At 48.4% G+C, this 24,634-nt stretch overlaps 1 long non-coding RNA gene across 1 annotated transcript; it reads left to right on the plus strand.

Annotated features, from left to right (window-relative positions):
* The first annotated feature begins 1,839 nt into the window (after positions 1-1,839).
* Positions 1,840-23,907, plus strand: LOC142503396 (uncharacterized). The gene is made up of 3 exons (XR_012804008.1): positions 1,840-2,034; positions 23,303-23,463; positions 23,628-23,907. It is a non-coding gene; the product is annotated as an uncharacterized LOC142503396 (long non-coding RNA).
* Positions 23,908-24,634: the final 727 nt, after the last annotated feature.

Raw genomic sequence — 24,634 nt, forward strand, 5'->3', positions numbered from 1 at the left:
AATGACAATGTTGTTAATATAATTTTTATTTCATTCACGTTAGTTATTCATAATGATCATGATCCTTTATAACTAATGTCAACATATGAACATAAATGAAGTGGACATTTGCATCCGCACACATTTCAGCAACAGTGTGTGTGTGTGTGTTGTAGTTTTTGTGTGTTGTATGTATTTCTACATGAAGTAATATAAACAAACATAATAATGTTGCTTTAATCATCGGCCTCACTTAGCTATGTATGTGTTGAACGTTTAATAATAACACTAAACTATAGTTAGTCATGTGAATAAAATTTACACACAAATGTTCATGGTTTCATGATCTTAACTAACATTCATTACCTCATGCATGTTAGTTAGCACTACAACTTAGGTGAAAATATAAAATGCACACGACTAAACAGTTTCTATCACCTCCCTATTGTTATTGTGTACGTTCAGATACAATGTCAACGAGTTGTTATGTAGCATTTACATTCTTTGACAAATCACATGTGAGATTATAATATATAGTAGATTAATGTGTTTGCTGAGTGATAATGTTGGTTGCATATATCACATGGCAATACATATAATGTTAGTAGAAAATAACCAAAAAACAATATAAGTTCTAACTTCAGTGCTTAGCAACATCATTATGTTAATTAAGTGCATAGTAAATATTTGCATAAGAGGATAACATTATGTAGTGATTGTTAATCTGCGCACCAATCATTGAAAGCATTGTTACATATTTATTAGAATAGTTGTTCGCTAGTCGTCACAATCATCTAATATAATGATTGTCCCATCTGAAATCATACATTGGTCCCATGTATTCATCCTCGACATCTGTGAAATACAGCAAACACATTATGTTCAAAGGTGGCACATTTATATATGTCTCAGCATGACAACGCTTAACACATCTCTATATGATTGTGGATATTCACGCATAAGTTACGTATATGTTTAAACTGCAAGGATAAAACTACAGATACAGAACTGTGTCATTTTTCAAATGGCGTTGCTGTCATTACTACAGATTTGATTTTTCCGGTGCCTGTATACATAATAATGTGCGCGCACAACGTCTGTTGCGCGCGCACGTCACGAATGTGTGGACTAAGTCTTAGCGCACGCGCAAAACGATGTGTACGCTGTGCGTTCAATACTTGTCCCTCCATGGTGGTGCTAGCAGTACGCATATCATGGCTGGAAGTTATGATATGGAAGCGAAACAAAATCACTTCTACACACGTACATATCTAAACTTTGTAAACGGACGTGTGCCCACGGAAAAAATGGACGATCAGCCAATGAGCGAACAAAAGACGTGGGACGTCATGTTAAGGCACCGTGAAATGCACGCAAACACCCCTCCCACTGAATTAACATTGGCCTCCAGCGCTGTGCACGCACCGCCCCACCGACGCGCGCGTATGACACACTGCACTGACCGTAACAATAAGCTACGGGCACAGCCAATACGGTTTCACGCGCGCATGTCGGTTGGGGGTGGGGCTTGCATCGGTAAACCTTTTTAAGGACGCCTTGGGACATGACCACGGTCCCACGTCATATGTGGGCGACACTTTGTTTTTATATGTTGAATGCTAAACAATGAGGTGTGTGTGTTACAGTTAGTGTAACATGTTGAAATGATACTTTAAAAGCGATAATAATCTAGGATTTAGGACTCCGTCACCAATGTGTACTAATGGTTCGTCATGTAGTATATTGTTATAGGAAATAATGTCTTTGTGCACGCTACATGTAAGCCTGTCTGCAATGTTAAGCTGTATCCACTCATTTGGCTAACAAATGGTGTATATTATTAATGTACACATATATAATTTGAGTAAAGGCATAACGAAATTTGTATTTACCATTCTTGTAGAAGTCAAAACTGATTTGGCTGCAACTGCTCGCTGCAGGAAGGCACAACAGTATCATCCATGGTTGAGGCAACCGTTGAATCCTGAATCACACACATCTCCATGAGGGCGTCATATGGATCTGCAGTGGCTTCTTCAAACAAGACGTCCGGAGGTACGTACAGTTGTTGGTTATTTTCCCATCCACATTGGTATTGCCCATTTAAGTTTGGATAGATATCATAGTAGTTATGTCCATCTTGCATCTGGTCTGGCTGAATGGAGGGTGCAGGTAGATCAGCAGACGCGACAGTCGGTGCGGCTTCAGTGTCACTGGTATTAGGCAAAAATATGCTATTTAACAGAAGATATGTTCCATGTTCAATGGTAAGTTTAAATGATGGCGCAACATGTCAGCATCCATATCGTTGATCTAGCCGATCATGGACACGCTCAAAACATTCATTTGCGGATAAAGTGAATCGTACAGAAGTTTTAAAATTTCGTTGTATGTCAGGTTGTTGGTAGTATGGATATTTCTTTTCGATCAAGTCATAGATTTTGGCCACGTTTGCACTTTTCTCTGGCGTTGATTCGATTGCTTCATAAATCATAAATTTGTATGATTTACGTGGATGGCTGTGCAATGTGGAAGCTTCTGCCATTTCTTCTCTCTTCAAGTGTACGTTGTGTGAAGTTGAACGCATACGGATGTCTGCTGAATGTGTGAATAGTTACATGTTATCTTCACGGTTTCTTCCAAGGTTATAATACAACATAGCAGTTATATGCCTAGGTTTTCTCCCACAACAAATTTGTTACAATCATTGGCTGAAATTCTTTGGGTAAGATACTCTTTTCACTGGAATCGAAACTTTACTTTCGGCTTTGGCAATCAACATGTGCAAAACAAGTAGACTCTTTTAATTACAATAACAATGTGTGTGAAATCATCTACAGTGCTATGCTGAACACATTCCTGGTTACACATAGCTAGATGTAACCATACACACACATCTGTATGTTTGTCTCTTTTTCTGTTTTTCTCTCTGTCTGTTTATCTCTCTGTTTCTCTCTCTCTTTGACTCTCTCTGTTAGTCTCTGTTGATATATACATAGATATATATATATATATATATATATATATCTTATACTATATTAGTGAAAGCACTGTATGTTTGCCTGCCTGCCTGCATGCATGCATGCCAGCCTGCCTGCCTGGATGTCCGGTGTCCCTAGGGGAAATCTCATTGGTCCCTTGGTCCGCCCCCGCACACCTCTCATTGGCCTGAGGCGGAGTGACGGGCCAAAGGACACACAGGGACACACACACACAGGGACACACACACACAGGGACACACACACACAGGGACACACACTCTCCCCCGTCAGTTGGACCGCAGCTCACCTTCCACACCCCCCCCCCCTCCTCTCCCGGTGCCCCTCCTCTCCCGGTGCCCCTCACTCTCCCGGTGCCCCTCACTCTCTCCCCCCTCACCCAAATCCCCACGCTCCGCAACATCCCCAGCCGCACCATCACCCTCACCGTGCGCCGCGGAGGAAGCGCGGCCCTGCTGCTCAGCAGCAAACTCCAGGCTCCTCCCCCCTCACGGCGCGGCCCTCCTGCTCTCCCCCTCACGTGCGCCGCTACCGGAGAGGGGAAGCGGCGCGGGACTCCCCATCACGTGCGCCGCTACCGGAGAGGGGAAGCGGCGCGGGACTCCCCATCACGTACGCCGCTACCGGAGAGGGGAAGCGGCGCGGGACTCCCCATCACGTGCGCCGCTACCGGAGAGGGGAAGCGTCGCGGGACTCCCCATCACGTGCGCCGCTACCGGAGAGGGGAAGCGCGGCGCGGGACTCCCCCTCACGTGCGCCGCTACCGGAGAGGGGAAGCACGGCGCGGGACTCCCCCTCACGTGCGCCGCTACCGGAGAGGGGAAGCGCGGCGCGGGACTCCCCATCACGTGTGACGCTACCGGAGAGGGGAAGCGCGGCGCGGGACTCCTGCCACTCTTGCCCCCCCCCAGCTTCCCGAACTCACCTCCTGCCCCAGCCAGATGCCACGGGGTCAAGGTAAGTCACACACCGTCTCCCACCCACGCACTGTCACCCAGTCACCCACACACCCACCCAGTCACTTTCACCCACCCAGTCACCCACCCACCCACTCACTCAGTCACCCACTCAGTCACTCACTCAGTCACCCACCCACTCAGTCACCCACCCACTCAGTCACCCACCCACTCACTTAGTCACCCAAAAACTCACTTAGTCACCCACCCACTCAGTCACCCACCCACTCACTCACCCACCCACTCACTCAGTCACCCACTCAGTCACCCACCCACACACCCACCCAGTCACCCACTCAGTCACCCACACACCCAGTCACCCACTCAGTCACCCACACACCCACCCAGTCACCCACCCAGTCACTTTCACCCAGTCACCCACTTTCACCCAGTCACCCACCCACCCACTCAGTCACCCACCCACTCAGTCACCCACTCACTCAGTCACCCACTCACTCAGTCACCCACTCAGTCACCCACCCACACACCCACCCAGTCACCCACCCAGTCACTTTCACCCAGTCACCCACTTTCACCCAGTCACCCACCCACCCACTCAGTCATCCACCCACTCAGTCACCCACTCAGTTACCCACCCATTCAGTCACCCAGTCACCCATTCAGTCAGTCACCCATTCAGTCAGTCACCCAGTCACCCACACACTCAGTCAACTCAGTCACCCACCTAGCTGTCAAGGGGGGGGGGGGAAGCCTAACCCTGTCGTACGCCCCCCCCCAAATTATATCCCGGGCAACGCCGGGTCTCTCAGCTAGTATATATATATATATATATTGTGACAAACGGCTTACTCCGGGGCTCCGCCGCCTGTCCGGGACTGTTAGAACACGGTCTTTTAGGGTAGGTTAAATGACGAGGCATCCCGTGCTGTTCCTTTAAACAGGCTATGCCTGGTTTATTCAGTCCCAGGCACTGAGACTGCCACAGTGCATACAACAGAAACACATCAAAACAAAAAGCTGCTCACCTCTCTGCCTCTCTGCTTTCAGCAGCCTTCCTGTCTCCAGGCTCTTGGGGAGAGGGGAGAGCAAACAGGAAATCAGTCTTACATACCTGATTTCTAATTAGCATGACAGGTGACAGAAATCAGGCAGCAAACAAACTCTGGTCTGGATCCCTCATCCCTCAGTTCCAGCACTTGCCAAACTGTGGGATGGAGTGCATGTATTATGAGGCTGCCCTGTTCTGCCTAAACAGGACAGAAACTGTTCAGTATCCTGGGAGCCCTATATATGGAATTTATTACCATCCCCTGGTTTCTGTCACATATCCTCCCCCCCAGCTCAGACCCCAAGGGTTGAGCGACCATGGATATTAGGGAATGCATCCTTGACAACACGTCGGCATTGCCATGTTTGTGCCCTGACCTGTGTTCCACAGAAAATTTAAAGGGTTGTAGGCTTAGGAACCACCTGGTCACTCTAGCATTCTTCTCTCTGTTTTGACACATCCAGGTAAGGGGTGCATGATCTGTGACCAACCGGAATTTTCTCCCCAACAGATAGTGTTTGAGCGTCTCTACAGCCCACTTTATTGCGAGACACTCTTTCTCGACTATGGAGTAATTTTTTTCCTGGGGATTTAGTTTTCTACTTAAATAAAGGATGGGGTGCTCCTCACCTTGAGACTCCTGGGAGAGTACAGCCCCCAGCCCTACCTCAGATGCGTCGGTTTGGACTACGAACTCTTTGGAGAAGTCAGGTGTGACCAACACTGGTTGGGCACAGAGAGCTTCTTTCAGGCTTCTAAGGGCCTGTTCGGTTTCGGGGGACCACTTTACCATTAGCGGTCCTCTTGCTTTTGTGAGGTCGGTTAGTGGGGTTGCTTTAGTTGCAAAATTGGGAATAAACCTTCTATAGTACCCAATTAACCCCAAAAAGGTCCTTACTTGTTTTTTTGTAACTGGCCTTGGCCAATTTTGTATCGCCTCTACTTTGAGTGTTTGGGGTTTGAGTAAACCTCTGCCAATAGAATACCCCAGATACTTGGCCTCCTCCAGACCAATAGTGCATTTAGCGGGGTTAGCAGTTAGTCCAGCAGACCAAACTGCGTCGAGCACAGCTTGGACCTTTGGAAGGTGGGATTGCCAATCTTCACTATGGATTACCACATCATCCAGGTAGGCGGCAGCATACCGAGCATGTGGTTTTAAAATTTTATCCATCATTCTTTGGAATGTGGCGGGAGCTCCATGTAAGCCAAAAGGCAGCACCCTATACTGAAAGAGGCTGTCTGGGGTTGAGAAGGCTGTCTTTTCTTTTACCCTTTCTGTGAGGGGAACCTGCCAGTACCCTTTTGTTAGGTCTAGGGTTGTGAGATATCGGGCTTTGCCCAGTCTCTCTACAAGTTCATCTACCCTGGGCATAGGATAAGTATCAAATTTTGACACCGCGTTTAGTTTCCGGTAGTCATTACAAAACCTTGTTGTACCATCTGGCTTTGGGACTAAGACTATAGGGCTGTTCCACCCACTTTGGGATTCCTCAATTACGCCTAGTTTTAGCATTTTTTTAACCTCTAAACTTATAGCCTCTCTTTTGGCCTCTGGGATTCGGTACGGTTTAAGGTTAAGCGGATCCTGACCTTCTTTGTGAGCCTTCCGCCCTGTTCACCTCTAGGTCTCCCCCCGAAGCGGGGTCCAAGGTCCCCTTCACCCCCAGCTTTTTCAGGAAGGACGGACCCTCCGATGGATGCTTAAGCACATGTGGGCGGCCATTTTTTATGGCCACCAGGGCAAATGGAAAAGCCCATCTATACCGGATCTCCTGGTCTCTTAGTGCCCTCGTGACATGGGCTACTGCTCTCCGCCGGGCCAGAGTGAGGGGGGACAGGTCCTGGAACACCGTGAGGGTAATTCCCTCGTAGGTGATGTGAGGGGTGGCCCGGGCAATCCTGCTCACCTCCTCCTTTATGGAGAAGTAGTGGAGTCGCAGGATTACGTCTCTGGGGGGATTTGAGGGCATCGGTCTCGATCTCAAGGCCCTATGGCACCTATCCATCCTCAGTTCAGATTCCGGTTTGTCCGGAAGGATCGACGCCATCCACCGGGTCAGCAGGGCCTCCGGATCCAATATCTCCTCAGGGATCCCCCGGACTCTTAGGTTATTCCGTCTGTCCCTATTCTCTCCATCCTCCTGGCGGGACTCCAGCTCGGCCACTCTCCCCTCTAAGGCTTGCAACCGTGAGTGAGTTTCTTTATGCTGTTTAGAGCTGACATCCATCCTCTCTTCCAGTTCATTTGTTCTTGTCCCAATCTGGAGGATGTCTTTCCTGAGCCCCTCCACTTCCCCCCTAAAGAAGGATTTTAAATCAACAAGCAGCCGAGAAATCTCTTTTTTTATTATTCTGGACTGTTCTGCCGCTGCCGCTGTCCCCTCCATGTCTTGGGCTGAGTCAGAGTCAGATATAGCTGAAAGCTCCGTAGCCCTGGTCTTGCTCTGGCCGGTGAAGTAGGCCCGTACATCTGACTTTCGCCAGGTCTTCTGCCTCGTCGCTGCCATAGCTCTTCTGGGCTTAAATGCTGGTCCGGTGAATGTTTATGTTGCCTTAGCGCTGTTTGAAGAATTTCCAAAATCGGTTTTGATATTGTTTAATAGCTGTTTTCTGCCGGTGGTTGGTGGAGCTGTGTAATTACACTACCATCTCCAACCTGCCGCGCATGCGCCGTCCCTAGCACCCTTATTATACGTATTCCTCTGTGCTTCTTGAGCTTTTTCCATGTGTTCCCTCACTATAGGTAGGACTGCAGCTATGCGGTCCTGCATCTGGGCAACATGCTCTATTACACTTCTGTAAGGGGTAACCTTGTGTTCCCAAGTCTCTTTGGCTATATCCAGTAAGCCCCTTGGGTGTCGGCCATACTATAGTTCAAACGGGGAGAAGCCTGTGGATGATTGGGGAACTTCCCTAATGGCAAATAACAGGTATGGTAACAAACAATCCCAGTTTTTTCCATCCTTATCGACCGCCCGGCGTAACATGCTCTTTAAGGTTTTATTGAACCGTTCCACTAAACCATCTGTTTGTGGATGATAGACTGAGGTTCTGAGATGCTTGATTTTTAGGAGTTCACATAACTCTTTTGTTACTTGGGACATAAAGGGTGTTCCTTGGTCAGATAAGATCTCTTTAGGAATTCCGACCCGGGAAAACAGAACTATTAACTCTTTTGCTATGTTTTTAGCAGAGGTGCTACGTAGGGGAACTGCCTCCGGATATCGGGTGGCATAATCTAATATTACCAATATATGCTGATGTCCCCTAGCGGACTTTATTAGGGGTCCTACTAGATCCATAGCAATCCGGTCAAATGGCACCTCTATTATGGGAAGGGGTACCAATGGGCTACGGTACGCTTTGAACGGGGCGGTGATCTGACATTCAGGGCATGAGGAGCAATAATTTGTAATTTCTGCCAGAACCCCAGGCCAATAGAAGCTTCGGAGAACCTTTTCTTTTGTCTTTTCCACCCCTAGGTGTCCCCCCAATGGGTGACTATGTGCGAGGTGTAATACTACATTACGGAATGTCCATGGTACCAACAATTGTTTAGTTGTAACTGATTTCCTTTTATCAACCCGATATACTAGGTCATTCTCTACCTCAAAGTAGGGATAGGCAAGTGACCTATCTGGTTGGCCAGGAGTACTATTCTGGTCCCGTATATTCCCCCTTGCTACCGCTAATGTGGGGTCTTCCCACTGGGCCTTCTTAAAACTCCCAGGACTGACCTCTAGGTCAGCGAGGGTCTTATCCTGTTCTGGGGTGGTAAGTGCCTGTTCAACATCTTGATTTGGGGTATTCCCTACCAAGGTAGCCATGGGGAAGGGAATTTTACAGCACTCCTCCTTTTCCCCCTTCTTATTTGGGCCCTCGTCAACCTCTATTTCTGAAAAAGGGAAAGGATTTGTTTCTTCTGTTACTTCGTTATGGTCCGCTATTGAACTCTGGGAGCTATTCTGAGAGGAGGACCACATTTTTAGAAAATGGGGAAAGTCGGTCCCTATTAACACATCATGTGCCAGTTTGGGTACAATACCCACTTTGAAATCTAAAGAACCAAACAGTGGAATATTCATGATTATCCCCATGTATACAACAAATTGCCACTCTTTGTGAACTGTTTACCTGTTTCTTCTTAATGGGCAACAGGTATTCAGACACTAGTGTGACCATGCTCCCAGAGTCAAGAAGTGCTCGAACCCTCTTACCATTAACCTTTACAAATGCCCACAGATGGTTATTCAAGGGGTCCTCTGGGCTAGGGCCCATACATTGGGACCACAGCGAATAAGGTTCAACGCTGTTGCATTGCATGGGTTCAGCATTTAGTGGGCAGACGTTCGTGGTGTGGCCCCTCTCATAACAATTGACACATTTAGGTACATAGTCTGTGTCCCATTTAGAGCCTTTTTTCGGCTCCCCATGTTGGCTGTTGCCCTTAGTGTGCGAGCCACTGTTGCTGGTGCTGTGTGAAGGCGGTCGTCGCTCTTCAGCCCCCCTTAACCCTGGTACCCTTTTACCGTCTCTGGAAGAGTCCTGGAACCTTGGGTAGTGGGGTTGCTCCACGACTATGGGTTGCAGGTGCTCTTCTGCTGCATTGTACCTTTCTACGAGGGCCACAAGCTCGTCTGCATTGTGGGGGTCACTCTGACTGACCCAACGGTGTAGGGCAGAGGGAAGTTTCCTCAAGAACTGGTCCATGACCAACCGTTCCACGATGTGGCTTGCTGAGTTGATCTCGGGTTGTAGCCACTTCCGACTGAGGTGGATGAGGTCATACATCTGGCTTCGGGTGGCTTTATCCATCGTGAAGGACCATGCGTGGAACCTTTGGGCACGAACAGACGTGGTTACGCCGAGGCGGGCGAGGATCTCGAACTTCAATTTTGCATAAACGTTAGCTTCGGTTGGCTCTAGATCAAAGTAAGCCTTCTGGGATTCGCCGCTTAGGAAGGGTACGATTAGACTGGCCCACTCAGCTTCTGGCCATCCCTCTCTCTGTGCCGTGCGTTCAAACGTGAGAAGATAGGTTTCCACATCATCCGAGGGCCCCATCTTCTGAAGGTAGTGGCTTGCCCTGATCATTTTTGGGACTGGGGCTGCCTCTGCCAGTAGAAGGTTACTGATAGTCCCCCTCAGGATCTCGAGTTCCTGCTGTAAGCCCTGAGCGAACCGTTGTTGCTCCTCTCTCAGCAAGCGGTTTGTCTCTTGCTGGTTTGCATTCGCCTGTTGCTGGTTTGCATTAGTCTCTTGCTGGTTTGCATTAGTCTCTTGCTGGGCTATTAACAGCTGTCGCTGGGTTTCATTCGCCTGTTGCAGGGCTTCATTCGCGTCTTTCTGGACAGCGACATTGCGTACCAGCGCACTCACCACGTTTTCCATATTGTTTGGAGAGAAAAAAAATGTTTTTTTTTTTTAAAGTTCTTTAACCCGCAGACCTTTTAGTGTTCTGCCCGCATTCTCCACCATATGTGACAAACGGCTTACTCCGGGGCTCCGCCGCCTGTCCGGGACTGTTAGAACACGGTCTTTTAGGGTAGGTTAAATGACGAGGCGTCACGTGCTGTTCCTTTAAACAGGCTAACTTCGATTTTTCCCTAACTCAGGGTGGAAGTGGCTTTTCCACTTCCAACAACAAAATAAGTAACTTCGCAGTTTTAGACAAAAAAGAACAGAATGCATTAACCTGTTTGGGGAGAGGCTTTTCCCCTCTCTGCTTTCAGCAGCCTTCCTGTCTCCAGGCTCTTGGGGGAGGTGGGAGAGGAAACAGGAAATCTGTCTTAAGTACCTGATTTCTAATAAGCAGGACAGGTGACAGAAATCAGGCAGCAAACAAACTCTGGTCTGGATCCCTCATCCCTCAGTTCCAGCACTTGCCAAACTGTGGGATGGAGTGTATGTATTATGAGGCTGCCCTGTTCGGCCTAAACAGGACAGAAACTGTTCAGTATCCTGGGAGCCCTATATACGGAATTTATTAACATCCCCTGGTTTCTGTCACAATATATATATAATTAGATATATATATTTATCTATATATAATTAAAATATATTGTGTGTAGATATATATATATGTATATAGATATGTAGATATATATATAGAGATAGATATATCTCTATATATATCTATATCTATATCTATATCTATATCTATATATATATATATATATATATATATATATATATATATATATATATATATATATATATATATGGTTATGGTGGGTAAAAAAAGTGACAAAAACCCTCCACAGTAAAGCATAAAGCAACGGTAAATATTTACAGTTGCTATATATATATATATATATATATATATATATATATATATATTGTGACAAACGGCTTACTCCGGGGCTCCGTCGTTTGTCCGGGACTGTTTAGAACACGGTCTTTTAGGGTAGGTTAAATGATGAGGCGTCACGTACTGTTCCTTTAAACAGGCTATGCCTGGTTTATTCAGTCCCAGGCACTGAGACTGCCACAGTGCATACAACAGAAAACAGATCAAAACAAAAGCTGCTCACCTGAGCGATAACTTAACTTAGATATCCCTGACTCAGGGTTGGAAGTGGCTTTTCCACTTCCAACATCAAAACACGGTACTTTTGCAGTCTTACACAAATGAACAGAAAGATTGAACCTGTTTGGGGAAGAGGCTTCTCCCCTCTGTAGTTCAGCAGCCTTCCAGCCTCCTGGCTCTTGTGGGGAGACCAGAGCAAACAGGAAATCAGTCTTTCATACCTGATTCCTAATTAGCATGACAGGTGACAGAAATCAGGCAGCAGACAAACTCTGGTCTGGATCTCTCATCCCTCAGTTCCAGCGCTTGCCAAACTGTGGGATGGAGTGTATGTATTATAAGGCTGCACTCCCAGGCCAAACAGGATAGAAACTGTCTAGTATCCTGGGAGCCCTATATACGGAATTTATTACCATCCCCTGGTTTCTGTCACATATCCTCCCCCCCAGCTCAGACCTCGAGGGATGAGCGACCATGGATATTAGGGAGTGCATCCTTGACAACCCGTCAGCATTGCCATGTTTGTGCCCTGACCTGTGTTCCACAGAAAATTTAAAGGGTTGTAGGCTTAGGAACCACCTGGTCACTCTAGCATTCTTTTCCCTGTTTTGACACATCCAGGTAAGGGGTGCATGATCTGTGACCAACCGGAATTTTCTCCCCAACAGGTAGTATTTGAGCGTCTCTACAGCCCACTTTATTGCGAGACACTCTTTCTCTACTATGGAGTAATTTTTCTCCTGGGGATTTAGTTTCCTACTTAAATAAAGGATGGGGTGCTCCTCACCTTGAGACTCCTGGGAGAGTACCGCCCCCAGCCCTACCTCAGATGCGTCGGTTTGGACTACGAACTCTTTGGAGAAGTCAGGTGTGACCAACACTGGTTGGGCACAGAGAGCTTCTTTCAGGCTTCTAAAGGCCTGTTCGGTTTCGGGGGACCACTTTACCATTAGCGGTCCTCTTGCTTTTGTGAGGTCAGTTAGTGGGGTTGCCTTAGTTGCAAAATTGGGAATAAACCTTCTATAGTACCCAATTAAGCCCAAAAAGGTCCTTACTTGTTTTTTTGTAACTGGCCTTGGCCAATTTTGTATCGCCTCCACTTTGAGTGTTTGGGGTTTGAGTAAACCTCTGCCAATAGAATATCCCAGATACTTGGCCTCCTCCAGACCAATAGTGCATTTAGCGGGGTTAGCAGTTAGTCCAGCAGACCGGACTGCGTCAAGCACAGCTTGGACCTTTGGAAGGTGGGATTGCCAATCTTCACTATGGATTACCACATCATCCAGGTAGGCGGCAGCATACCGAGCATGTGGTTTTAAAATTTTATCCATCATTCTTTGGAATGTGGCGGGAGCTCCATGTAAGCCAAAAGGCAACACCTTATACTGAAAGAGGCCGTCTGGGGTTGAGAAGGCTGTCTTTTCTTTTGCCCTTTCTGTGAGGGGAACCTGCCAGTACCCTTTTGTTAGGTCTAGGGTTGTGAGATATCGGGCTTTGCCCAGTCTCTCTACAAGTTCATCTACCCTGGGCATAGGATAAGTATCAAATTTTGACACCGCGTTTAGTTTCCGGTAGTCATTACAAAACCTTGTTGTACCATCTGGCTTTGGGACTAAGACTATAGGGCTGTTCCACCCACTTTGGGATTCCTCAATTACACCTAGTTTTAGCATTTTTTTAACCTCTAAACTTATAGCCTTTCTTTTGGCCTCTGGGATTCGGTACGGTTTAAGGTTAACTCGGACCCCCGGTTCAGAGACTAGGTCATGTTCAATTACGCTAGTTCTACCTGGCCGTATAGAGAAGATTTCTTTGTTTCTTTTCACTAAATTCTGAACCTCTCGTTTCTGATGAACAGACAGGGTTTCAGCTATGCTAACCTCTGGGTCAGTTTCTTGATTCTCTGATGGACCTGGGGGTACTAGGGTTAACAAGACTTCTCTATCTTTCCAGGGCTTGAGTAGGTTTATATGGTAAATTTGCTCAGGTTTCCTCCTACCTGGCTGTCTTACCTTATAATTTACTTCTCCCACTCTTTCCAAGACCTCATATGGCCCATGCCATTTAGCAAGGAATTTACTCTCCACGGTGGGAACCAGAACTAGTACCCTATCACCTGGAGAAAAAATTCTGACCCTAGCACCCTTATTATATGTATTCCTCTGTGCTTCTTGAGCTTTCTCCATGTGTTCCCTCACTATGGGTAGGACTGCAGCAATGCGGTCCTGCATCTGGGCAACATGCTCTATTACACTTCTGTAAGGGGTAACCTCGTGTTCCCAAGTCTCTTTGGCTATATCCAGTAAGCCCCTTGGGTGTCGGCCATACAATAGTTCAAACGGGGAGAAGCCTGTGGATGATTGGGGAACTTCCCTAATGGCAAATAACAGGTACGGTAACAAACAATCCCAGTTTTTCCCATCTTTATCAACCGCCCGCCGTAACATGCTCTTTAAGGTTTTATTGAACCTTTCCACTAAACCATCTGTTTGTGGATGATAGACTGAGGTTCTGAGATGCTTGATTTTTAGGAGTTTACATAGCTCTTTCGTTACTTGGGACATAAATGGTGTTCCCTGGTCAGATAGAATCTCTTTAGGAATCCCGACCCGGGAAAACAGAACTACTAACTCTTTTGCTATGTTTTTAGCTGAGGTGCTACGTAGGGGAACTGCCTCCGGATATCGGGTGGCATAATCTAATATTACCAATATATGCTGATGTCCCCTAGCAGACTTTATTAGGGGTCCTACTAGATCCATAGCAATCCGGTCAAATGGTACCTCTATTATGGGAAGGGGTACCAATGGGCTGCGGTACGCCTTGAACGGGGCGGTGATCTGACATTCTGGGCATGAGGAACAATAATTCGTAATTTCTGCCAGAACCCCAGGCCAATAGAAGCTTCGGAGAACCTTTTCTTTTGTCTTTTCCACCCCTAGGTGTCCCCCCAATGGATGACTATGTGCGAGGTGTAATACTACGTTACGGAATGTCCGTGGTACCAACAATTGTTTAGTTGTAACTGATTTCCTTTTATCAACCCGATATACTAGGTCGTTCTCTACCTCGAAGTAGGGGTAAGCAAGTGACCTATCTGGTTGGCCAGGAGTACTATTCTGGTCCCGTATATTTCCCCTTGCTACCGCTAATGTGGGGTCCTCCCACTGGGCCTTCTTAAAACTCCCAGGACTGACCTCTAGGTCAGCGAGGGTCTTATCGGGTTCTGGGTTGGTAAGTGTCTGCTCAACATCTTGATTTGGGGTATTCCCTACCAAAGTAGTGATGGGGAAGGTAATTTTACAGCACTCCTCCTTTTCCCCCTTCTTATTTGGGCCCTCGTCAACCTCCATTTCTGAAAAAGGGAAAGGATTTGTTTCTTCTAATACTTCGTTATGGTCCGCTATTGAACTCTGGGCGCTATTCTGAGCGGGGGACCACATTTTTAGAAAATGGGGAAAGTCGGTCCCTATTAACACATCATGTGCCAGTTTGGGTACAATACCCACCTTGAAATCTAAAGAACCAAACTCTGTTTCAAAAAAAACATCAACAGTGGAATATTCATGATTATCCCCATGTATACAACAAATTGCCACTCTTTGTGAACTGTTTCCCTGTTTCTTCTTAATGGGCAAGAGGTATTCGGACACTAGTGTGACCATGCTCCCAGAGTCAAGAAGTGCCCGAACCCTCTTACCATTAACCTTTACAAATGCCCACAGATGGTTATTCAAGGGGTCCTCTGGGCTAGGGCCCATACATTGGGACAACAGCGAATAAGGTTCCACGCTGTTGCATTGTATGGGCTCATCATTTAGTGGGCAGATTTTTGCTGTGTGGCCCCTCTCATGACAATTTACACATTTAGGTACATAGTCTGTGTCCCACTTAGAGCCTTTTCCCGGCTCCCCATGTTGGCTATTGCCCTTAGTGTGCGAACCACTGTTGCTGGTGCTGCGTGAAGGTGGTCGCCGCTCTTCAGCGCCCCTTAACCCCGGTACCCTTTTACCGTCTCTGGAAGAGTCCTGGAACCTCGGGTAGTGGGGTTGCTCCACGACTGTGGGTTGCGGGTGCTCTTCTGCTGCATTGTACCTTTCTACGAGGGCCACAAGCTCATCCGCATTGTGGGGGTCACTCCGACTGACCCAACGGCGTAAGGCAGAGGGAAGTTTCCTCAAGAACTGGTCCATGACCAACCGTTCCACGATGTGGCTGGCTGAGTTGATCTCGGGTTGTAGCCACTTCCGGGCGAGGTGGATGAGGTCATACATCTGGCTTCGGGTGGCTTTATCCATCGTGAAGGACCATGCGTGAAACCTTTGGGCGCGAACAGCCGTGGTTACGCCGAGGCGGGCGAGGATCTCGAACTTCAATTTTGCATAGACGTTAGCTTCGGCTGGCTCTAGATCAAAGTAAGCCTTCTGGGGTTCGCCGCTTAGGAAGGGTGCGATTAGACCAGCCCACTCAGCTTCTGGCCATCCCTCTCTCTGTGCCGTGCGTTCAAACGTGAGAAGATAGGCTTCCACATCATCCGAGGGTCCCATCTTCTGAAGGTAGTGGCTTGCCCTGGTCATTTTCGGAACTGGGGCTGCCACTGCCAGTGGAAGGTTACTGATAGTCCCCCTCAGGATCTCGAGTTCCTGCTGTAAGCCCTGAGCGAACCGCTGTTGCTCCTCTCTCAGCAAGCGGTTTGTCTCTTGCTGGTTTGCATTCGCGTTTTGCAGGGCTTCATTCGTCTGTTGCTGGTTTGCATTCGCCTGTTGCTGGTTGGCATTCACCTGTTGCTGGTTGGCATTAATCTCTTGCTGGGCTATTAGCAGCTGTTGCTGGGCTGCATTCGTCTGCTGCTGGTTTGCATTAGTTTCTTGCTGGGCTATTAACAGCTGTTGCTGGGTTTCATTCGTGTCTTTCTGGGCAGCGACATTGCGTACCAGCGCACCCACCACGTCTTCCATCTTGTTTGCAGAGGATGAAAAAAAACTTTTTTTTTTTTTTTTCAAAGTTCTTCAACCCGCAGACCCCCTAGTGCTCTGCCCGCATTCTCCACCATATGTGACAAACGGCTTACTCCGGGGCTCCGTCGTTTGTCCGGGACTGTTTAGAACACGGTCTTTTAGGGTAGGTTAAATGATGAGGCGTCACGTACTGTTCCTTTAAACAGGCTATGCCTGGTTTATTCAGTCCCAGGCACTGAGACTGCCACAGTGCATACAACAGAAAACAGATCAAAACAAAAGCTGCTCACCTGAGCGATAACTTAACTTAGATATCCCTGACTCAGGGTTGGAAGTGGCTTTTCCACTTCCAACATCAAAACACGGTACTTTTGCAGTCTTACACAAATGAACAGAAAGATTGAACCTGTTTGGGGAAGAGGCTTCTCCCCTCTGTAGTTCAGCAGCCTTCCAGCCTCCTGGCTCTTGTGGGGAGACCAGAGCAAACAGGAAATCAGTCTTTCATACCTGATTCCTAATTAGCATGACAGGTGACAGAAATCAGGCAGCAGACAAACTCTGGTCTGGATCTCTCATCCCTCAGTTCCAGCGCTTGCCAAACTGTGGGATGGAGTGTATGTATTATAAGGCTGCACTCCCAGGCCAAACAGGATAGAAACTGTCTAGTATCCTGGGAGCCCTATATACGGAATTTATTACCATCCCCTGGTTTCTGTCACAATATATATATATATATATATATATATATATCTGTAGAAGAGTGACCTAGGCGCAAATAAGACAGGGAAGAGAAAAAACACAAAAAGGGATCATAGGGCAGTATATCTAATAATAAACAGACAATAAGATGGTAAGAGATGCGCTTACACAGGTAGGTTAGGTTTGAGCATGTAATCCTCTATGGGACTCACGAAGACACAGCTATTTCAGCTTTTCTCCTTGACTGCTGGATCTCAGGATTGCTTCTCCACAGGAACTCAGCTGCAGCTACAGCATACACTGCTAGTCTCTGGGAATCATGCGTCTCTATGGATGGATCTCACAAGGGGGGAGGGGTGGGGAGGAAATAATGGAAGGGAACAGTATATGTGTAAAACCTTTTAATCTAAAATAGACTCTGTAAAAATATAAGTAATCAACTCACATTTTGTGAGTAAATAACAAGCAGTAGAGAGTGATTAGCGAGTCTCTCACACTCGTGTGTAGAAGCGCCGATTACCAGTCCTCTCCGCAATCGCGATTGCTTCCGTGTCACGTGGTTGGACGTGGTGTATGACGCGGTGTGTGACACGGCTCGGCTCTCGCGAGATTTGGTGTCTGCCAGTGCAGGGAATCACCGCCGTAGCTCCTCGCAAATGTCTCTCCACTTTGGAACCTCGGCGTGTCTCTCTCTCTGCTTATATCTGTACATTGAAGGCCTTGTGTGCTAACAGGCCTTGTTGTAATTCTATTAACACTTCATTACAGTTTATAACATTACTGGGTGAGTATGTTTGAGGGCCTATTTGAGTCAGCTGTGTATAAGTAGTAGTTAACAGCAAACAAGGCCTCTTTTGAGCCATGAAGGCCTGTATTGTTAATTCTGATTATATATATATTATATATAGAGTGCTAAACTAAAGCCATTCATGTGTGTAAGTAGGCCTTGTTGTAATCATATTCAAAGTTAAATACAGGTGAGTGAATTATGGGCTGAATCATACTGATCCCATAATATTAACAAGTGTCCTAACATTTATATCTCATTAACACAAGGCCTGTTTGCTGACAACAGTGGCAGATATATATATATATATATATATATATATATATATATATATATATATATATATATATATAGTGTTCGACAAATCACCCAAAAATCTACTCGTCCAACCAAAAAATCTACTCGCCACCTAGTCCCGCCCCCAACTCCACCCCTAGTCCCGCCCCAACTCCGCCCATAGTCCCGCCCCCAACCCCGCTTTAAAATAAAATATATAAATAAAATACATTTAATAAATTCCTAGTCAGAACAACATTTGTTTTTGACATAAATGTATTTATAGTATTACATTATACTACAATTAGTCGTGTGTGTGTCAATGTCGGATCTAGAAATAAAAGCCAGATGTGAATGACTAGTTTCCTGAACCCCTTAACCAGTGTCTTGACGTCGGCGCTTCACAGAGAGAGAGACAGACAGACACACACACACACACACACACACACACACACACACACACACAGAGAGCGGCACACACACACACACACACACACACACACACACACACACACACACACACACACACACACACACACACACACACACACACACACACACACACACACACATACACACACACACACACACACACACACAGAGAGAGAGACACACACACACACAGAGAAAGAGAGACACACAGAGAAAGAGAGAGAATGAGAGACACACGCAGAGAATGAGAGACAGAGAGAGTGCGACAGAGAGCGCGAAGAAGAGAGTGCGACACAGAGCGCGAAGAAGAGAGTGCGACAGAGAGAGCGAAGAAGAGAGTGCGACAGAGAGAGCGAAGAAGAGAGTGTGACAGAGAGAGCGAAGAAGAGAGTGTGACAGAGAGAGTGCGACAGAGAGAGCGAAGAAGAGAGTGCGACAGAGAGGGAGAGGGTGACAGAGCGAGGGCGAGAGGGAGAGGGTGGGTGACACGGAGAGGGAGAAGGAGGGTGACAAGGAGAGGGAGGGTGACATAGGGAGAGGGTGACACAAAGAGAGGGTGACACAGGGAGAGGGTGACACAGGGAGAGGGTGACACAGGGAGAGGGTGACACAGGGAGAGGGTGACACAGGGAGAGGGTGACACAGGGAGAGGGAGGGTGACACAGGGAGAGAGAGGGTGACACAGGGAGAGGGAGGGTGACACAGGGAGAGGGAGGGTGACACAGGGAGAGGGAGGGTGACACAGGGAGAGGGAGGGTGACACAGGGAGAGGGAGGGTGACACAGGGAGAGGGGGAGGGTGACAGGGAGAGGGAGGGTAACAGGGAGAGGGTGACACAGGGAGAGTGGAAGGTGACACAGGTAGAGGGGAGGGTGACACAGGGAGAGGGGAGGGTGACACAGGGAGAGGGGAGGGTGACACAGGGAGAGACAAGGGTGACACAGGGAGAGGGGAGGGTGACAGGGAGAGGGGGAAGGTGACAGGGAGAGGGAGAGGGTGGGTGACACAGGGAGAGGGAGAGAGGGTGACACAGGGAGAGGGAGAGAGGGTGACACAGGGAGAGGGAGGGTGACACAGGGAGAGGGTGACACAGGGAGAGGGGGAGGGTGACACAGGGAGAGGGGGAGTGTGACACAGGGAGAGGGGGAGGGTGACACAGGGAGAGGGAGGGTGACACAGGGAGAGGAGGGTGACACAGGGAGAGGGAGGGTGACACAGGGAGAGGGGAGGGTGACACAGGGAGAGGGGAGGGTGACACAGGGAGAGGGGAGGGTGACACATGGAGAGGGGAGGGTGACACAGGGAGAGGGGAGGGTGACACAGGGAGAGGGGAGATTGACAGGGAGAGGGGGAGGGTGACAGGGAGAGGGTGGGTGACACAGGGAGAGGGAGAGAGGGTGACACAGGGAGAGGGAGAGAAGGTGACACAGGGAGAGGGAGGTTGACACAGGGAGAGGGTGACACAGGGAGAGGGGGAGGGTGACACAGGGAGAGGGGGAGGGTGACAGGGGGAGGGTGACACAGGGAGAGGGAGGGTGACACAGGGAGTGGGAAGGTGACACAGGGAGAGGGTGGGTGACACAGGGAGAGGGTGGGTGACACAGGGAGAGGGTGGGTGACACAGGGAGAGGGTGGGTGACACAGGGAGAGGGAGGGTGACACAGGGAGAGGGTGGGTGACACAGGGAGAGGGTGACAGAGGGAGATGATGGGTGACACAGGGAGATGGTGGGTGACACAGGGAGAGGGAGGGTGACACAGGGAGAGGGAGGGTGACACAGGGAGAGGGAGGGTGACACAGGGAGAGGGAGGGTGACACAGGGAGAGGGAGGGTGTCAGGGAGAGGGAGGGTGACACAGGGAGAGGGAGGGTGACACAGGGAGAGGGTGGGTGACACAGGGAGAGGGTGGGTGACACAGGGAGAGGGAGGGTGACACAGGGGAGGGTGGGTGACACAGGGAGAGGGTGACAAAGGGAGATGATGGGTGACACAGGGAGATGGTGGGTGACACAGGGAGAGGGAGGGTGACACAGGGAGAGGGAGGGTGACACAGGGAGAGGGAGGGTGACACAGGGAGAGGGAGGGTGACACAGGGAGAGGGAGGGTGACACAGGGAGAGGGAGGGTGTCAGGGAGAGGGAGGGTGACACAGGGAGAGGGAGGGTGACACAGGGAGAGGGAGGGTGACACAGGGAGAGGGAGGTTGACACAGGGAGAGGGAGGGTGTCAGGGAGAGGGAAGGTGACACAGGGAGAGGGAGGGTGACACAGGGAGAGGGTGGGTGACACAGGGAAAGGGTGGGTGACACAGGGAGAGGGAGGGTGACACAGGGAGAGGGAGGGCGACACAGGGAGAGGGAGGGTGACACAGGGAGAGGGAGGGCGACACAGGGAGAGGGAGGGTGACACAGGGAGAGGGAGGGTGACACAGGGAGAGGGAGGGTGACACAGGGAGAGGGTGGGTGACACAGGGAGAGGGTGGGTGACACAGGGAGAGGGTGGGTGACAGAGGGAGAGGGAGGGTGATACAGGGAGAGGGTGACACAGGGAGAGGGAGAGAGGGTGACACAGGGAGAGGGTGGGTGACACAGGGAGAGGGTGGGTGACACGGGGAGAGGGTGACAGAGGGAGATGGTGGGTGACACAGGGAGAGGGAGGGTGATACAGGGAGAGGGTGACACAGGGAGAGGGAGAGAGGGTGACACACTCACAGACACACAGACACTCACTCACTCAGACACACTCACTCAGACAAACTCACACTCACAGTCTGTCACACACACAAACACTCACCCGCAAGGCAGGGGGTCGCACATGGCAGCGGGGGCCTCCGCACAGCAGGAGGGCCTCTGCAAGGGGCCGCGCCCCCTCCAGAGTGGGACGCCGACGCCGCAGTATTCACTGATAGATGTAGAAGGGCCGGTAGGGGATTTCCCCTGCTTAAAGCAGGGAGAGGCTCCGGTTAGGTGATTTCCCCTGCTTAGAGCAGGTGGCCCGATGCGAGGGGGGGGCGGATGGCCCGATGGGAGGGGTGACAGATGGCATTGCAGGGGCCTGAGGCAGACAGGCATGGAAACGGCTGGCTGCCAGAAGGGGGAGGAGTAGAAGCGCTGAGGAGGGAGGCCACGGCTCAGAGAGCCGGAGGCGGGGTAATCTCCCCCAACAACATGAACCCGCCTCCGGCTTTTTTTTTTTTTTCTCCAGCGCGGGAAATTTAAAAAACACACGTGTGCTGCTTGGGCCAATATTTACTCGCCCGGGGGTTAAATCCACCCGCCCCGGGCGTGTAAATGTATATAATTGTCGAACACTGTATATATATATATATATATATATATATATATTTATCAGTTAATATATATACACACACACACTCACACACACACACTGTGTGTGTGTGTGTGTGTGTGTGTGTGTGTGTGTGTGTGTGTGTGTGTGTGTGTGTGTGTGTGTGTGTGTGTGTGTGTATATACATATATCCATAGAGATACAGAGAGACTACAGATATATTCATACACACTAACAGATCTGTTATTGTAACCAAAAATCATACATGATCACATGCCAACATTATGAACTATGAAAGAAGATTAAGGTAAGTAATGTGTTACAGAGTTAAGACACCACAAAACACAACATCAAAATGTATGCTGTTATAAGGATAGTTACTTAAAGTTGTAAGTCAATAATATTAGCATGCAATGACTATTTGCATTACCAAACAAACCCACATACATCTCATCTTGAACAAGAGCTAAGTGAATGTCAGCTTCTATAAACATGGCAAGTGTGTAATGTTGTACCATTAATCAACTGATGATTAATACATATTCATATGTTATTAAATATGCCTTCATTCAGTCAGTGAACATTTCTAAACATTCATGTGTACAAGGACATACTTGAATGTTAGCAAGCATCTGTACATGATCATACATACACTATGCATGAAATAGTCTGCAGTAAACACCACCAGGACACCAACACATTTAGTGAATTTGATTATTTATTTTTGTTTATCCTTTTGAGAGCGAGTCACAGGCCTGCTTGTTGGCTGTTGTGTTTGCCTTTTCCCTTTGCCAAGTACTTTGGCCTTAACTGTACGACTTGTACTGGCCTGTGCCAGTTCTGTGGAACTGGATGTGGGCTGTTGCACTTCAGGGGCACTGGGTGTGGGCTGTGGCACTTTAGGGGCACTGGGTGTGGGCTGTGGCACTTGAGTGGCACTGGGTGTGGGCTGTGGCACTTCAGGGGCACTGGGTGTGGGCTGTGGCACTTCAGGGGCACTGGGTGTGGGCTGTGGCACTTGAGTGGCACTGGGTGTGGGCTGTGGCACTTCAGGGGCACTGGGTGTGGGCTGTGGCACTTCAGGGGCACTGGGTGTGGGCTGTGGCACTTCAGTGGCACTGGGTGTGGGATGTGGCACTTCAGTGGCACTGGGTGTGGGCTGTGGCACTTCAGTGGCACTGGGTGTGGGCTGTGGCACTTCAGTGGCACTGGGTGTGGGCTGTTGCACTTCAGGGGCACTGGGTGTGGCCTGTAGCAGTTGTGAACCAGTTGCTAAACATTGCACGACTGAGGTTGGAGCCGTTTCTTGTTTTGGTGTTTTAATCTTTTTCCAAAAGCTGGTTAGTAGTAATTGTTGCCCTAACTTTCTTTTTCGTGTCTCATTTGTAGGTGTCCGTTCCTGATTTTGAACAGATGTAAGCGGTTGGATGTTGACAGGGACCTGCACAGAACTTGCACCTACTGTACCGGTATCATCCACAACTGGGGAATGAAGAACTGATGACTCTGGAGAAAAAGTAGCAGCATGTAAAGATCCACCCTCAGATGGGGTAAAGTGGAATTATTGTTCTCTTGCAGTAATTCGCAACTGATTTGCTTGGCTTAGATTCACAACTATTGCTTGTAATGTCCTGTTTACATTTTGGATTTCTTTAGGAACTTGGATGATGACTCTTTCAATTTGTGACATTTGTGATATTATCCTTTCCTGCAGTGATATCATCCTTTCAAGCACTGACATAATTTCTGAATGGCGACGATTTTCTTCACCCAAGATTCTTTCTTCAGAAGCTGCAATAGCTGAGTAGGTGTCACGAGCAGGAGGACTTGAATGCTGGGTTAATCCAGGAGTGGGAACATCTTCATGGTCACTTGAGTGAATTTGTCCTTGAGTGGCAACATCTGCTTCTACAAATAAAGAAAGACATTATGAACTGCCATGGAACTTTCACTTGTTTATCAATATAATGAGAGTTGTTCTCACAGTGTAACACATAACATGTTTCCATAATTTTTCATTTGTGTCAAATTAAAAGTTTATGCTTGAAGTAACAATTATGTTTTGACTCAGTGTGAAAGAAGAATGAATGAAAGGTTGTTGTAACCTCACAACTCCTAGGTGATAGTTTACAACACACACAATACATGTTGTCATTAAAAACTACATCTTCTGTGACAATAACTGATGTGAAGTTAATTACATGTGAAAGGCATTTATTTAGCATGGCAAATTAACATCTAGAAATGTACACATTAGATGTCCTGCACCTCATACACTCTCCTTCCATGCTTGATGATGAGCTGGATGAGCCAGGTGATGAGACATGTTCAGGTGACACATGAGCTTCAGGAGCAACTACAGGTAAACCCCGTTATAACACGACCCGTTATAACGCGAATCGGTTATAACGCGGTTTTTTCGTGGCTCCCGTTTTTTACACACTGCACACACTCTCACTGCACACACTGCACACTGCACACACACTGCTCACTGCTCACACTGCACACAGCACGCACTCTCACGGCACACACTGCACACACTGTTCACTGCACACACTGTTCGCTGCACGCACTGGTCACTGCACACACTGCACACTGCACACACTCTCACTGCACACACGCTCACTGCACACACTGCACACACTCTCACTGCACAGACTGCACACTGCACACACTGTTCACTGCACACACTGTTTGCTGCACGCACTGTTCGCTGCACAC

This window comes from Ascaphus truei, chromosome 10 (genome assembly GCF_040206685.1).
Source record: "Ascaphus truei isolate aAscTru1 chromosome 10, aAscTru1.hap1, whole genome shotgun sequence".
Taxonomy (NCBI): Eukaryota; Metazoa; Chordata; class Amphibia; order Anura; family Ascaphidae; genus Ascaphus; species Ascaphus truei.